Here is a 6,003-nt window from a genome sequence, read left to right as displayed (position 1 = left end):
TGGCTGAAACATTTAATGACTGAATCCAACATTGGGTTTGTCTGAATCTGATGAACCGAATTTAAAAAGGAAATTCACAGCAGCTTTAAATTTTTTATTTTGATCTGAATTCTGCTATAAAGCTTTAAACAAGGAGTAAAATTGGAATCGTGTAAATCTGTCAAATCAATTAAGCATCAAAATGAAAAAGAAAATGAAACCTCGGATATCTAAACCAGTTCTGATAGTTAAATGTAAGGATTAAATAAAATCAGCTACAAATATAAAAAAAAAAAGATAAAAAAAAGCACACTTGACTTCTGTTTTTTTTTTTTTTTTCAAGTAAAACAAATTATAAATTTAGAAAAATAACAGTAAAAAAAGTTATCTTGTGTAAAAAAAAAAAAAAAAAACTATCTAAAAATAGTTTCTTATATACTGCACTGGCTAATACTATGTTAATCATGTTTTTTAAAAAAAGCATTAAAACAAATTCAATAAAAAAAAATAGCTTTGGAAAAAATTAACATCGCAGTAAAAATTACGTGCAGGTTATGAATTAATATTCACTCCAGAATTTTTATCCTTTTTTTTTTTTTTTTATGTGAAAGTGATTAAGATTTACAAAATCCAAATCCACAATCAAACATTCCATTAGCCGGAACGCCGAGAGGATTTTAACTGGTGACTTTGCTGCCTGATGTGTTGATGTGCGTGTGTGTGCGCGAGTCCTGATCGGTAACGCACAGCTGCACGTTAACGAGTGTATAGTTTATTTTAGCTTAATGATGATTATATTTAGAGACGGTGTTTCCTGCCGCAGACACGCCAGATACGACTCATGAAGGGCTCTCAGCAGTTCGGACCGGTCGGATCGGGTGTGTCTGGAAAGAAAATAACTGACTGAAATGTAAAGCGTTAAGCTCCGCCTCCTGACCACACCTGTACAGTCAATAGTGTGGTGTCTCTCTGTCTCTGTCACCGTGCCGACACGTTCACGATATGACGCACGCTTCTCCAGCTCCCCCCCCCCAGCCACTCAGACAGTCAGTATTCCCCTGAAACATTTCCTGTTTTCCTTACAGAAGTCCTTTTTCTCATCAGCACACCTGACTGTTTACTAAACAGCACTGCATCCTGTTGCATTTCAGTGACATACAGCCAGTTTTTCCGCCCTGGCGATGCATTTCAACATGTATTACTCAATCATGAACACTCAATAAAATACCTGTCAAGAGAGTCGTCAGACAACTCCCAGAAGCCCCGCCCCTTTCCACACGTCTCTCGTTAGTCACCTCAGTGTGTTACAGAAAAGCTGGGATACGCCAAGAATAAAGAATTTCTCTGTGCAGTGACGTATAAGTGACGAATAAAGGCTGAACTAACTCGCGCACGTACTGTATATCAACATCAAAGTGTCTAAAGCTCACAGTGAAAAACATTTTTAGGCGATCACGTTAAATGTCCTGTTTTTCAGCTGGAGTAAGATCAATTGATTTAGATCAAAGCCTCAAATGACACTACAAATAACAGTTTGTATACAATAATTACATAGTAACAAATTTCTGCAAACTTTAAACATTATTTGTACCATCGTGACTCCGCCCATGAACTGTAGAAACATAGAAAGTAACATGACAACCTCATCTCTCTCTGTTCCACCTACTCTACTTTATCTCCCAGCTATGTGTGCGCCCCTGACCCCGCCCATATCCCCTCCCCTAACCCCGCCCCCTGCACTGATATTGGCAGTATTATACTGGAGATGGTACTCTCTAAACTATTCCGTTCTCCTCGTCCACGCCACCAACAGGAACTGAACGTCACGTGTTCTGTGTTTTATGTAAAACCTGATGTTTCACTTTACCACCAACTTCTCCAGCTGTGTGTGTGGTTATTTTTTTTTTATTTTTTTTTTTCCCCCTTTTCTTTTCCTTTCCCTACGTTAAGACTCTCTCTGCGTTTCCTCTCTAACACCCGGACAGGTACATAGGCGTTTCTTACATATAAAAATCTTCAGTCTGCAATAAAACAAGTCTTAAAGTGACACTCGGTTTAGTCTAGAAATATTTTTCTCTCTCACACACACACAAACTTCTATTAAAGTTTCAGACTTTAATAAACATTTCAAATTATCTTTGAGCAATTTTGTAGTTCAACATAGTGGTATAACACTGTACTGCTGCGTTGCATGTAAATGTGTGTGCGCGCGTTGCTGTGCTGATGAGGCCGCTGTAGTGGTTAGAATTATTAAATTTTTTTCAATTTCCTCAAAGAGAGAGAGAGTGTGTGTGTGTGTGTGTGTGTGTGTGTGTGTGTGTGTTCATTATGTCTTATTTCAGTGCTGTGAGTATGTATTGTATGGTGTAGCTCACTGTGGGGAACTGGATGTCAGGATTTTGTGTGTGTGTGTGTAGGCTGGTGGTGTGACCCACATTGCGAACAGCAAATTCTAAACTGGGGTTCATACCACCAGCCTTGTGTGTATGAGTAAAGGTTTGTTGTAGAGAAGTCCAGTTGTGATCCACCGTTACTTATTTTACATGCTCAGAGCTGGAGTTCTTTTATAAAAAAAATAATAATAATAAACATGTACAGTATATTTATGGATTTTCTTTTGATTGTTAAAGTGCTTTATAAAGTTTAATTTATTTGTAAGCCGGACTTTTATTTTGTAGTTCCTCTCTCCCTCTCTCTAGAGAGCTAGAACTACATCTGTTTTTGTTTAGTTTTTTTATTGTACATGTTCCTGTTTTTTCATAGATGTTGCTGTTTCTGTTGTTAGAAAAAAAAATCTTCTAAACTACAGCAGGGAACAGTAAATAAATTAAAGCTTTATCAAACCTGTGTGTGTCGCGCTGAATCCTCAACTTGCTATCAGAAAAATATCCTACTGTGTATATATATATAAATATATATTATATTACACACTCACACACACACACACAAACAGTTAAGAGAACTTATGAGATTTATCAGAAAAAAGAGGCTTCCGTTTGCTATTGATCATAAAGACTGGACTTTAAAGTGATGGGGAAAAGGTCATGTGACCTGATGAGTCCTATTCCAGAGTGATGGGCGTGTCAGGGTGAGAAGGGAAGGACATGAAGCGATGCTCCCATCATGCATACTGTACAAGCCTCTGGAGACAGTGTTATGATCTGGGGTTGATCAGTTACTCAGGTCTAGACTCAGTAACGTTATGGGGCAATAAAATGAAGTCAGCTGACCACCTGAATGTACTAAACCACCAGAGGATCACATCTATGGAGGGTTTCTTCTTCCCTGATGGCACGCACCATATTCCAGGACTCAGGGAGCACGAGGAATCATCGTGAAGGGGAAGTTTACAGAGCAGGTCGACTCTCCTGTCATGGTGAATACGTACTGTAATCAAATGGGTTTTTAAAATGTGTCCTGGACGAATTCCCGTGGGATAATTTTGCATTTTGTTAGGAAATGTAAAATAAATTAAGAAAATACTTTAAGGGAGAATGAAAGTGAGTGAAGCTAATGTAAAAATAAATTTAAAAAAAAGTTTCGCCTTTTTAAGGCTGAGGGGAAGGATAAAATTGTAAATTGACCACAAGATGACCATGAGGTGGTATAAATTTAATTTAATGATATATTTTCCTTAAGTGCTGATAACAGACAGTAACAGCACTGTGGTGTGTAACTATATGTATGAGTGGGCGTGTCCCAGGTGTTGTCTAGTGGTTAATGACACTGTGTGTCTCACATTCACACCCAGTCACAGAAGCACTTTCAGTAGGAACGCACATCTGATAACGTTATGACGTCTTAAACAACACGCCGTCTCTGCACTGATCACTTCTAAGTTGTTCTTAATAATAATTGAAGCATTCGTGTTCTTTCATATACAGCTACAAAGCTAACTCGCTTCCAACACAAGGCTGAATCCCAAATCCGTCTCTGATCCTTGACCAAGGGCACTATTTGGTTGTGGATCAAGGGATTTTACACCCTACAAAGTACACTAGCTTTCCATTTAAGCCTATTTGGGATTCAACCCCAGAACCCTGAAGTTAACGGAGCTGATATTCTAAAGTGTAATAAGTGTAAATATAAAGTAAATCTGGTGAGTTTCTCAGGACTGTCCACCACCTCCATGGTTTATTCTTCTTGGCTACATACTGTAGTACCGCTAAGAGTTTAAAACTACTTTCACCTTGATCGCTAACTGTCACTCAGCAGCTCCACCAGTCGCGGTTAGCTAGTTCCGCCAGGTGCTGAAGGATATGTGTGGGCGGAGCTAAATAACTGGTTAAATAAAGAAGCAAATCATAATCTGTTGATAATAAATTGTGTTTGTGGAGTGAAGATGTATAAAAGTGATATCACAGTTGAGGACGTGCCGTTGTGCTGAATATCAGCATGGCTGTGATATCTTCAGTACTTGAACTGCATCCTCGTGCCTTCATGCTACAACCGCATCTCAGCCGTGCTGATATTCACCACAACCGAGTCGGACATTGTGCTTAATCATTGATCCTGAGCTTAAACTTTTTTTTGTTAAAAGACCTTTTCTCTGTCTGATTTTAACTTAAAAGTTGCATGCTGATGTCTATCTGAGCTTCTAGTGTGCGTCAGATAAACGTCAGTTCCGTGTGTGTGTGTGTGTGTGTGTGTGTGTAGATAAGACAATGAAACCTAGACCCATAGTCTCGGGTGCATTTCCCACATACATTAGTGATATTTATCTGAAACAGGTTTGTCCTGAGCACAGAGTGTATCGTCTCTCTCGGTGGTAATAAACTGAGTGACTCTAAATATCTATTTTGGAAGAAGTGTGTGTTCAGTCTTCTCATCTCAGAGGTACTAATTAAACAACCCAGTGTAAAAGTTTGAGCACCCTGTGTCTGTCGTGTGGAGTTGCTCGTTTCTCGACCCCGCGTCTCCGCCCCCCCCCCCCCCTCCCCCGCCCCCCATCTCCTGTCCCTGTCCTTCTCCTTGGCTTTCGTTCACGGCTGTCAGACTATAAGCATCTGTTTCTCTGTTTCTCCTTTTCTTTTCTAAATATATAGTACATTTAGACACCATTCAAATATTTATGATCTCAGAAACCTTCGGAGGTGATCCCACTCACACACTATTTTCACACTATAAAAAAAAATAAAATAATTGTGATAAAGGAAATGTTTGTTAAAACTAAATACACGAGACATCTTGTTACTGAAACGTTCTCTTAAGGGGGCACAAACATTTGCACTCTATCACTGCATTATGAACAGTGTTGCCCTTGACATGGCACATGGGGTGTACATACTTGTGCACACTTGAGGCTCTAAAGATGTTTGTTCTCTGAGCTGTGGGTTCTGCGGAGCGTTCTGAAGACCACAGGAAGTGACATCGTGCCGTTTCCTCACATCACTTTACACACGTTAAAGTCACGAGAAACTGATGAGAGCTGCAACGTCTCGTTCTTTAAAACTTTAGAAACTGTAGCTGCGAGCTGTGGTGTGTGAGGAATAGAACTAAAGAAAAGGGTGTGTTTTATGGACTTTTAAGAAGTTACTTTAACTTGTATTTGCTTCATTTTCTAACTCTGTTCTTTATTCTGTTCTGTTCTGTGTGTAAACACTCGTGTGTTCCGTGTGAGCATCTAAGGGAAGTGCATCAGACGTCTCGAGTTAAATACATAATGAACAATAAATAAAACAATTAAGATTGTCTTGAGTTGGCTCAGGAATGTGCTGTTGCCCCGATGTGTCCTGTTTGATTAATTATTTAAATCATTTATACCCCTGAATGTCTGCTCTTGGTTTGAGCTCTGGGTTTCACTGCATGTGTTGTTAGAAAGGATAAACCAACATGAAGACCAGAGAACTGTCTACGGGAGCAAAGCCAGCCATTTTAATGCTAACAAAAGACAGAAATCAATCAGAGCCACTGCACGAGCATTAGATATAACCCTCCGTATAACTGTGGAATGACGCATAAGGACGTGTACAAATATTTCCATAATTTTCTTTTAATTTAGTGAAACTGCTTTGAGACGATGAC

This window comes from Clarias gariepinus, chromosome 17, assembly GCF_024256425.1.
Source record: "Clarias gariepinus isolate MV-2021 ecotype Netherlands chromosome 17, CGAR_prim_01v2, whole genome shotgun sequence".
Classification (NCBI taxonomy): domain Eukaryota; kingdom Metazoa; phylum Chordata; class Actinopteri; order Siluriformes; family Clariidae; genus Clarias; species Clarias gariepinus.
The sequence above is the reverse complement of the archived record's forward strand: the minus strand, read 5'-3'. Positions refer to the sequence as shown.